General features: G+C 40.9%; 1 protein-coding gene across 4 annotated transcripts in view; it reads left to right on the top strand.

Moving 5' to 3' along the window:
- The first annotated feature begins 392 nt into the window (after positions 1-392).
- Positions 393-11,107, top strand: part of RAD52 (RAD52 homolog, DNA repair protein) — a 37,690-nt gene continuing 26,975 nt past the window's right edge. For 3 of the 4 annotated variants that reach the window (XM_059403877.1, XM_059403876.1, XM_059403873.1), the window contains exons 1-2: positions 393-502; positions 2,078-2,202. The gene's annotated coding sequence lies outside the window, so the exon portion shown is untranslated. The remainder of the gene's footprint in view (positions 503-2,077; positions 2,203-11,107) is intronic. The other variant, XM_059403874.1, reaches the window with a different exon arrangement.

The raw sequence follows: 11,107 nt of genomic DNA, 5'->3' as shown, positions 1-11,107 counted from the left end.
CCTGTTTTTCTTTTCCTGCAGTATCCCTCGCGTGCACGGAGGGATCCGAGAAGTTCCTACCCACCCCATCACTTCATTCTATCTGGGGATTGGGTTTGTGAGATCTCTCGGTAAGGCGCCGAAATGCTCCTCGTTAGCTTGCCGAGTCCGCCAGGGGGCAGCAGAGACCTGGCGGCAGCAAAAGTAAAGGGAGTTTGGGGGAGATGGAGGCAGTAGGAGTGACTCAGAGAAATTGGCCTTGGCACGTCGTAGTCAGCGTCGCGCTGCCAGGTTGCTCTACGGCTTTCGGCAGATTGCCTTGCGGCTCGTCTCCCTTGACTTAATTTTTAGCTCCTCCTCCTGTCCTCCCAGCCCGCCCCGGTCTCGTACTCGATTTGGACCTTCTTCCCAGAGTTCTCTTGCAGTTCCTTCCCAGGCTCCTCTGCGCGGCTCTATCTAAACTCCCTTCTTGCATTTAGCCTAGACCGAGCTCCTTGCGTGCACCGTGCGCTGCCTGAGGCGCGTAAGTGGAGAGGAAGGGAGGGAGGACGGTCCAATTGGGGTGGTTCCGGCCCGGGGTTGTGGAGCGTGGGCGGCGCAGATTCTGAGTAGATCGATTGGGGAGGCGGTTGAGGTCGTCCTGAGGGCTCCAGCAGCGTGGTCCTGAGACCGGGGCCTGTACTAGTTAGAACAGTAGGAGTTCAGGGTCAGGGCTTAACTGAGAGTTTGGTTAGGAGGGACAGGGGTTCAGGAGACTTGGACCAACACCCCGAGACCCCACGACGGGGTGCAGGCGGCGTATTGTTAATTGTGGCGGTCCCATGCACGGGCGTGAGACCTCCCCAATGCTGCCTGTTGACAGGAGTGAAGGGTGCCGAAGTTTGTGTCCATAGCTAGGCGGGGTCCAGAGGAGTGGCCGCAGTTGGGAAGGAATTACTCATCTAAAGGAATCTGACATTGGTGTTTTGCCGCATAGTTAGCCTTCTTAGGCTTTTTTTTTTTTTAATTGAGATGCAATTCATATACGATTAAATTCATCCATTTAAACAGTTCCGTGGGCTTAGTATATTCACAAGGTTGTGCAACCATCACCATTATCTAGTCCCATAACATTTTTATCACCCTGAACAGAAACCCACAACTCCTTAGCAGGCACTTCTCATTTGCCCCCATCCCCACCCCGCTAATCTGTTTTTTGCCTCTGAATTTGCCAATTCTAGATATTTCGCATAAATAGAATCCTACAGTTTTTGTGTGTTGGGCACATTTTCACCAAGCGTAACGTTTTCAAGGTTCATGCCTATTGAAGCATTGTCAATACTTCACTCCTTTTTATGGCTGAATAATATTAATAATCCCTTGTACGGATATACCACATTTTGTTTCTACATTAGTTGATGAACATTTGGGTTGTTTCTACTTTCGGCTTCCTAGACCTATTAAGGTCTATTCCTCCACAGAACTCACAGTCTGAGGCACATTTTTAAATGTAATTCTCCTAAGCCAGCGTTTAACTCTGGGACTGGCTCAGGTATTTTAGTGGCCTCAGGTCTGGTATCTTTTAGGGAAAGTTATCTTTTAAAGTCCTCTCTTAAACCGCTAATTGTAGTGGTAACTAGCAGAGAAATATTTGTGTTGCTGCATGATGTGTGCCATGATCTTGTGATACAAACTGGGTGTAGGTGGATGAGTGAATGAAAAAGGTAGCTGATAGAACTATGGGAGAGCGGTTTTATCTCAAAACCAAACAAAAAAAACCTGTAGTTGATCCTCATTATTCATAGACTCTTTTTTTTTTTTTCAGAGATTTTATTCATTTATTTGACAGAGATCACAAGTAGGCAGAGAGGCAGGCAGAGACAGAGGGGGAAGCAGGCTCCCCACCGAGCAGAGAGTGTGATGTGGGGATCGATCCCAGGATCCTGACCTAAGCCGAATGTAGAGGCTTAACCCGCTGAGCCACCCAGGTGCCCCTATTCATAGATTCTTTATTTGGGACGTACCTACCCATAAATTTTTGTAACCCCTAAATCAACACTCATAGTGTTTTGAGATATATTTAGTGTCACATTTTTCTCATTTTTGTACTTTTTGTTAGTGATTTCGCAGTTTGGAATGGCTTCCAAGCATGTGGCCGAAGTGCTGTCTAGCATTACAAGTCCAAGAAGGCTGTGATGTCTCTTACAGAGAAAAGAAAGCTTCTTTTAGATAAGTATTGTTCAGGTATGAGTTACATGCTTCTGGCTGTGAGGTCAGTATTAGTAAGTTAATATATATTGAGTGAGGTATCTTTCAGTAGAAACACACATAAAACAAGATTCTATATTGACTAGTTTAAGAAAATGTGACCAGAGGCTTACAAGGACCTAACCCTGTGTTTCTCCTCGGAGCAAATGGTTCAGTATTTGATAATTCAGTGTTCACGATGACTTCATAGAACTACCATGAATGAGAATTGACTGTATAACCAATGTAATTATTCAAGGACAGAAAGCCTAGTGTGGATATTCTTCTATCTCTATAACTTCTAACATTTTTCCACTCAAGGCATTCGTTTTTAATACCATACTGGCAGTTTTAAAGTGAAGAGAAGCTAAAATAAAAGTAAAATGCTCTAGTGCTGGGTCAGGACTATGTTAAGTGCTGGAGATTCAGTAATTAGTATATGGCCTTTCTGTTCTTGAATGCCTGAGTGTGGATTAGAGTGTAGTATGTGCCTTTTTTTGGGAATGTGTGTTTTGATGTATGTCTAAAATGCTAGAGAACATAGGATTGATTCTGTTTAGAGTGTAACCTGCATAAGGCTTCAAAGAGAAGATGACATTTGAAGTTTCACAAAATGTTACAGCAGCATGTACATACCTGAAAATAAAAGAAAAAAAACTTGGTCTCTAATCCTGCTGTTCTTTATCCTTGCAATCAGATCCTTGCTGTCACTGAGTTGCCAGTTCTGCCCCCTGTAATACATATCCAGAGTCCATTCTTTCTTCACATGGCCATGATCTTCCTTTATCAGTTTCTCTCTGGACTGTTGGAACAGATTCCTAACTTATCCCTCCCTCATTCACTGTTGACAAAGAGCCTTCTGATGACTGAATATAATCTCATCATTCTCAGCTTAAAATTTCCATTGCTGTCCCAAGGTTTATAAACTAATGTTTCAAACTTTTTAAGGTGACTAATATTACCCTCTATGCCCTGCCTATCTTGTCTTTTTTTTTTTAAGATTTTTTTTTAATTTCATGGAGAGGAGGGGGAGTGGTAGAGAGAGAAGCAGGCAATCCACTGAGCAGAGAGCCTGATGCTGGGGTATGTCCCAGTACCCTGGGATCATGACCTGAGCCGAAGGCAGACGCTTAGACAACTGAGCCACCAAGGTGCCCCCTGTCCTTTCTTTAATACATATGAGAAAAGGTCCGACAAAAGAGGAAAATTTCCTTATGTAACATGCCTCATTCCTTATTCCTTCCTTCTTCTCTCCACTTATAATTAGAAATGCTTTTAGGTGAGAAGGAAGTAGATCAGAATAAAAACATTTTTACAAATCTCATTGACCTTCTTAATATATCTCAAAATCATCCATTTCTCGCTCATAGACCCTGTCCTGGTTCAATCTCTTTTTTTTTTTTTTTTTTTTTTTTTTAAAGATTTTATTTATTTATTTGACAGAGAGAGAGATCACAAGTAGGCAGAGAGGCAGGCAGAGAGAGAGGGAGAAGCAGGCTCCCTGCTGAGCAGAGAGCCCGATGCGGGGCTCGAACCCAGGACCCTGGGATCATGACCTGAGCCGAAGGCAGCGGCTTAACCCACTGAGCCACCCAGGCGCCCCTGGTTCAATCTCTTTACCTTTCCATCCCACACATCTTTTTTCTTTTCTTTCTTTCTTTCTTTCTTTCTTTCTTTTTTTTTTTTGAGAGGGTGGTGGAAGGGCAAGGGAGATGGGAGAGAGAGAATCTTAAGCAGGCTCCATACCCAGCGCAGAGCCCAATGTGGATCCCAGCGTGGGGCTCAGTCTCACAACCCTGAGATGGTGGCCTGAGCCAAGATCAAGAGTCGGAGCTTAACTGACTGAGCTACCCAGGTGTCTCCATCCCACAAATCTTTTCTTGGTTATATGATTTTATTTCTCTAAGACAATACCTATCAGAATAATTCTTGGGTCATATGGCAGATGCATGTTTAATTTCTAAAGAAATTATCAGTTTAATTTCCAAAATTATAAAACATAATTCTTCTAGAAGAAAATCTAAAAGGATAGCTTCATGACACATCTGAGGGTGTGCAGAGCTTTCTTAGACAAGACTTAGAAAGCAATACCCACTTAAAAAATGTGATAACAACAAATTCAAAACTTCTCATCAAAGACAACTCTAAGAAAATGAATAGGCAATCACCAAGACACCTACCTAACAAAAGACTGACCTCCAGAATATAAAAAGAGCCATTAGGGTTCAAGGCCTGGGGATAATCCTCTGTGGCCTGCTGTTCTACCCTCTGAACCCAAGTCATTAGTCTTTTTTCATGGAGGGTAACGTGCTTACAGCTGAATAGTTTTTTCATTCTTTTTCCAGCCAGCTGTGTATGAGAATTCTAGTTGCTTCACTTCCTTGCCAACTTTTGGCGCTGTAGTTTTTATTTTTAGCCATTCTGGAGGGTATGGAGGGGTATGTCATTATGGTTTTAATTTTAGTCCTTGATTACTAATGATTTTGGAACACTTTCCTAGGCTTATTCACATTTGTGTATCTTCCTCTAAGTACTTGCTCAGATTTTTGACCACTTAAAGTTGGGTTATTTGTCTCTATTATTGAGTTGCAGGAGTTATATCTTTTTTATGTTCTAGATATCAGTCTTTTGTGGTTGCCTAATCATTTTCAGAGTGCTCTTTGGTAAGCAAAGTATTACATTTTGGTTTAGTCATATTTATCATTTTTTTTAATTGTTACTACTTTCTGGGTCTTGTCTAAGAAATTTTGACTACCTTTAGGATGTGAAGATACAGTTCTATATTTTCTTCTAGAAATTTTATCATTGTAGCTTTTATATTTAGGCCTATGACCCATTTCTATTCTTTGTGAATTGTGTGAAAAATATTTTGTGGAAAATATAAAATTTTTTCTCCATATGGAGATCCAGTTATCCCACCACCATTTGTTGAAAATGTCATTGCATTACATTTGTACCTTAGCAATTCAGATTGCCATTCAGATGACTGTATAAATGGTGGTTGGTTTCTGGGCTTTTTTTGTGTGTTCTACTGATTTTTTGTTTTAATTTAAGATTTATTTGTTTATTTTAGAGAGAGAGTGTGTGCAAGAGTAGGGGGAGGGGCAGAGGGAAAGGGAGAGAATCTCTAGCAGACTCCCCGTTGAGCATGGAGCTCAAGGCAGGGCTTGATCCCACAACCCAGAGACCTTGACCCTGAGACCATGACCTGAGCCAAAAACCAACTGAGCCGCCCAGGCACCCCACGACTGATCAATTCTTATGTCAGTTTTAATTACTTCTCTTTTAATTATTGTAGCTTTATAGTGAGCCATGAGTTTGACTGTGTGACATCAACTTTGTTGATGGTCTTTCAACTTTGTTGTTTTTCAAGATTGATTTGGACAGTCTAGTTCCTTTGCATTTTCCATATAAATATTAGAACCATTTTATCAATGTCTATAAAAAAGTCTTTTAGGGGGCACCTGGGTGGCTCAGTGGGTTAAAACCTCTGCCTTCGGCTCGGGTCATGATCCTGGGGTCTGGGATCGAGCCCCACATCGGGGTCTCTGCTCCAAGGGGAGCCTGCTTTCTCCTCTCTCTGCCTGCCTCTCTGCCTGCTTGTGATCTCTGTCTGTCAAATAAATAAATAAAATCTTTAAAAAAAAAAAGTCTTTTAGGATTATGACTGGGGTGACATTTAATCTTTAGGTCAACTTGGGAAAAATTAACATCTTAATGGTATTGATTATCGAAACCTATGAACATGATATATCTCCCTTTGCGGTCTATTTCTTTTCTTTTCTTTTTTAAAGATTTTATTTATTTATTTGACAGAGATCACAAGTAGGCAGAGAGACAGGCAGAGAGAGAGAGGGGGAAGCAGTCTCCCTGAAGAACAGAGAGCCCTATGTGGGGATTGATCCCAGGACCCTGGGAGCTTTAACCCCCTGAGCCACCCAGGTGCCCCCTTTTTGCTAGGTCTTTATTTCTTTAAGACTGTTTGTAGTTTTTTTTTAAAACAATTTTTTATTTTTTTATTGACATATAGTGTATTATTAGCCTTAGGGGTACAGGTCTGTGAATTGTCAGGTTTACAAACTTCACAGCACTCACCGTAGCACATATCTTCCCCAATGTCCATAACCCCACCACCCTCTCCCTCCCTCCACCAACCCTCAGTTTGTTTTGTGAGATTAAGAGTCTCTTATGGTTTGTTTCCCTCCTGATCCCATCTTGTTTCATTTATTCCTTTCCTATCCCCCAAACTCCCCACGTTGCCTCTCAACTTCATATCTGTTTGTAGTTTTTAGTGGGAAGATCTTATATATCTTTCATTAAATTTATTCCTAATTATGCCTTTTTAACTCTAATGTAAGATGGAGTCATCATTTTTATTGTTATTTTGTATATAATGGGCCATTTTTCTTTGACTGCTTCCCAGATTTTCTCTTTATTTATTTTTTTCAGCAGTTTGCCTACAGTGTGTCTAGGTGTGATTTTCTTTGTTTTTATTCTTCTTGAGGTTTTCTAACCTTAAATCTATAAATTTATGCCTGTCACCCAATTTAGGAAATTCCAAGTCATTAATTTTTTTTGGTACTGTTTTGTTTTCCATTGGCTTTAACCTCTTTTTTTGGGACTTCAATTATATTTGTGTTAGCTGTTTTTATATTATTCTACAGGACCTTGAGACTCTCATTATTTTCAGTTTGTCTTTTTCTCCTTTTCAGATTATATAATTTCTATGGCACCATCTTTAAGTTCATTGACTCTTTTTTGTCTTTAATTTTGTATTTTGTGAACAGGATTGATAGATGGTTTATCAATTCCTAGTTCAAGAACAGTTCCTATTCTTTTGGAAGTGTAGTGAGTATGGTTTCTTTATTAGAAGGCAAAAAAGCCAAAAAAGGGACATGGTTATATGTCCTCTGATTTTGAATTTTCTCTTGTCTTGTAGGATCTATACTCTGCCCTCTCTGTTCTTCACAGTGTCATTTCAAAAGGCACCTCATTCTTTTTTGCCCTCTTCTCCCCGGAAATACGGGCTTTCCAAGATTGCCTCCTTGAGTAGTGTATATGCTTTTTTTCATGGACTGCTCTGACCTACCAGAACTCTGTCAGTATCTTCATTCTTCGTGTAGGTTATCTTCTGGAAGCAATTTTAGTTCCATCTTTGGCTCTCTATCCTCCTCTCTCTCCTGTGCATTTCTCTTCCCATCCATGTCCCTCCTTCCTCTCTTTGAAGAGTTAAGATGTGCATTTGAGAAATATCTCCACCAGAAGTTGGTGTTTATTTTTTCTAATTTCAGGCAATTTGAAGCTTGTAGTATTTTCAGTCTTCTCATTATATTAGAAGATACAGGATATTTGTGGTTTTATTTGTTCCTCTTTTTGGTCTGCATTGGTTGTATTGGGATATTTGGATTTATATAGCTGCCCTAACTGTGGCTGTGCAGAAAGTCTTTCCTAACATTTTATTTTGAAACATTTGAAGCTTTCAGAAAAGTTATACAAGGATTGCCTGCATATCCTTCACTTAGATTCATAAATTTGTTACTTTATCTTCCTCTCCTCCTCTTTGTGCATGTGTGTGCACACACACATTTTATTAGTTGATTGATTTGAGAGTAAGTTGCAGAAAACATGGCAGTTCACTCCACTACTTCATCATATATCTCCTAAGGACAAGATCATCCTCTTACATAACTCTGATGCAAATTTAACAACAGTGCAATGCATTTGAATAATATGCAGTCCATCATCCGAATCCCCTCTAGACTATCCTTTACAGTTTTTTTTTCCCCGATCTAAAATCCTTTCAAAGAACCACAATGTAGTTGTAGTTGTTGTATGTTGTGTGTCTTTAATCTCTTGATCTAGAAGAGTTCATTTGCTTTGTTTTATTTTATTCTATATTTTGCTTTGTTTTATTTATTTATTTTTTAAGTAATTAAAAAAATTTTTTTATAAAGATATAATGTATTATTAGCCCCAGGGGTACAGGTCTGTGAGTCACCAGGTTTACACACTTCACAGCACTCACCAAAGCACATACCCTCCTTTGTTTTCCTTTTTAAGACATTGACATGGTGTGAATCCAAATGTTAGAGGTTTCAACTTGTCTAATTATTTCCTCTTGATTAGAGTCATGATTAAATTGGTAGAAATACTCCTTAAGTGACGTTGTGACCTTTTTAGTATATCCATCAGGGAGCTTATGATGGGACTATCACTGGCGACATTATGTTTGATTACCTGATTAAGGTAGCATCTACTAGATTTCTCCATTGTAAAGGTATCTTTTGCTTCCCCTATATTTTTCTTCAAACATACGTAGCTTATCTGAGAGAAGAGCCCAGGATGTGCGGTAGAGGTGAGGGGAGTGAGACAGGAAAGAAAGGGCATTTATCAGAGGGTGAGGTGCATGGCCACGCCAGTTACCACTAGTGGGCAACCAAACCTAATTTCACTGGGAAACTCAAGCCAATGTAGAACTCACAGCTCAGTGTTATCTCACAAAGTGGCTAAGAGATCTAGGGTCTTTAAATACCAGCTCCCATCAGTCAGTAGTGGAGGGCTGCTCCCAAGGGCATCGGTTCTCTGGTGCTTCCAGTGTACCATGAACAGGCACAAAATGGGCCCTGGATGCCAAAAAAGGCCCTCAGATAAAGAGATACAAATGTTGGCATTTGGCAGTTAGGCCTAGGTGCACGATTGTGGTAAGAGCTGAAGGGATAGTTAGCAGAGTGTCCATGGTATCTCTATACCTGGGAACCCCAGAATCTAGACTTGAGGCAAAACCTTATGTGCTATGATTTCTTCAGGAAGCAGAAGTGAGGAAAGGGAGATTGAGGAGAGAAGGAAGATTAAGTCATTTCAAGGGGACATTTCCAAGCTGGCCACCCCTTGATTAACAAGTACAACTGACTGCTTGATCTCTTAATGCTGTCTCTCAGAAGCATGTATGAAGTCTGTATCCCAGGACAGCCCCCTGGGGGCTTCCCACCAAAGAAAGGAGGGAGAAGAATTTAACCCTCAGCTTCTATATCTCATCGGTAAAAGGTTTGCCGCATGCTGTATTCCCTCCCTCAGATTTCCAGATTGTGCATGTGTGGGCATCAGGTGGGTCCCACAGGTTATCACACCTTCAAGGTGAGAGGGGAGCCCCGGGAGGGAGTGAGAGGCAAATGGCATGAGCAGGAGGTGAGGGACTGGTGGTCGTGCCTCTGTGCATTCAGTTAGAACTCAATGCGTATTTGGTCTATCTCATGGCAACCGGGGTAGAAAAAGTAGTCAAGGGCCTCAGATATCAGCAAGGCCAAGAAGATTTGAGGTGCTGCATAAGATATGCCTGATAAATGTGGAAGACTCCAGATTTTTGTTTAGCAAGTGTGCACATACACACACACACAAAACATACATGAACTTGATCACATACAGGAAAAAGAGTTTTCTGTTGTTGGTGGTGATCCAGTCAAATTTTACTTCCTTCCATATTTTTTGATATATGTGTAAAGCTTTCTATAATAAAGATGTTGTAATTTTATAATGGGAAAATGATTGTAGACAGTTTTAGAAAGGAAGGCAGTCAGCTTTTTCTCAAATAGTAACTGGCAGGGGAAAAAAAAATGATTCCATGTTTTACTTTGTGGGCAGAGATGAAATTGTCCTTTTCTGTGATAAAAGGTTGACTCTTCTAAGATATTGTTTAGAAAAATAGCAAGTTGCTTTTGAAGTGTGAGAAATATAACTCTTGCCTTATAAAATCAGTTTCTAAGGAATTAAAAAATATACTTTGTCTCTGTATCCTACACTATGTACTTCATCATCCATCCATCCATCCATTCATTCACTTAATCACTCACCCAATGAATGCTTCCCTTCCTGACCCCTTAGGGGGAACAGGTTACCATGCTGCTCACTGAGGGGCCAAGAAGAATCAAGAATCTCCTGCCTTCTAAGGGCTCACACTGGAGTGGGGAAAGCAGATGAAAGAGACAGTACTCACCAAATGCTTTCTTATACTTCTAGCCTCCACTGCCATTAAGTGGGAGCCTTGTGACAAGTTCTGTCCAGTGAACTGTGACCAGAAGTGATGCATATCGCTTCTGGCCTAAGGCAGCTATGAACCCGTGTGACTTTAACAACTCTTTCTTCCCTTGCAGTGATGACCTTGGAGGTCACATGTGCTTAGATGACACAGCCACCGGTTGGGCAGGGCCACCAGACTGGGTACCTGAAGGAATATAAACCTTCATTGTGTTATTTTACCTCTTTTTTTTTATTGTGGCAAAATATACATAACAAATTTTTAACCTTTTTTTTTTTTTAAATATTTTATTTATTTATTTGACAGAAAGACAGTGAGAGGAACACAAGCAGGGGGAGTGGGAGAGGTAGAAGCAGGCTTCCCACTGAGCAGGGAGCCAGATGTGGGGCTCGATCCCAATCACCACCAGAGCTGAAGGCAGACTCTTAACGATTGAGCCACCCAGACGCCCCATATTTTTAACCATTTTTAAGTGTGTAGCTCAGTGGCTTTGGGTATATTCCCAGTGTATTTCCCTTTGTTTTTTTTAACAAATAAGTGGACAGGTGCTCATTTGAGACTTTATAAATCTCCCCTACAACTTTCTTGTATCTAGTGATGATTTCTGCTGGGTGCTGTTATTATCACATTTTATTTTTTAAAGATTTATTTATTTGAGAGAGGGAGTGAGTGAGAACGAACCCGAGCTGGGGGAGGAGCAGAGGAAGAGAGGGAAACAGACTCCCTGCTGCCCAGCGGTGGTTGATCTGGGACTCCAGGATCGCGACCTGAGCCAAAGACCAGCACTTAACTGCCTGAGCCACCCAGCGTCTCTTATCCCATCATTTTAATATGATACATTTATAAGGTTGATTTTAATAATATTCCCCT

This window comes from Mustela nigripes, chromosome 6 (genome assembly GCF_022355385.1).
Source record: "Mustela nigripes isolate SB6536 chromosome 6, MUSNIG.SB6536, whole genome shotgun sequence".
Taxonomy (NCBI): domain Eukaryota; kingdom Metazoa; phylum Chordata; class Mammalia; order Carnivora; family Mustelidae; genus Mustela; species Mustela nigripes.
Note: the sequence above shows the minus strand (reverse complement) of the source record. Positions and strands in the feature narration are given on the sequence as shown.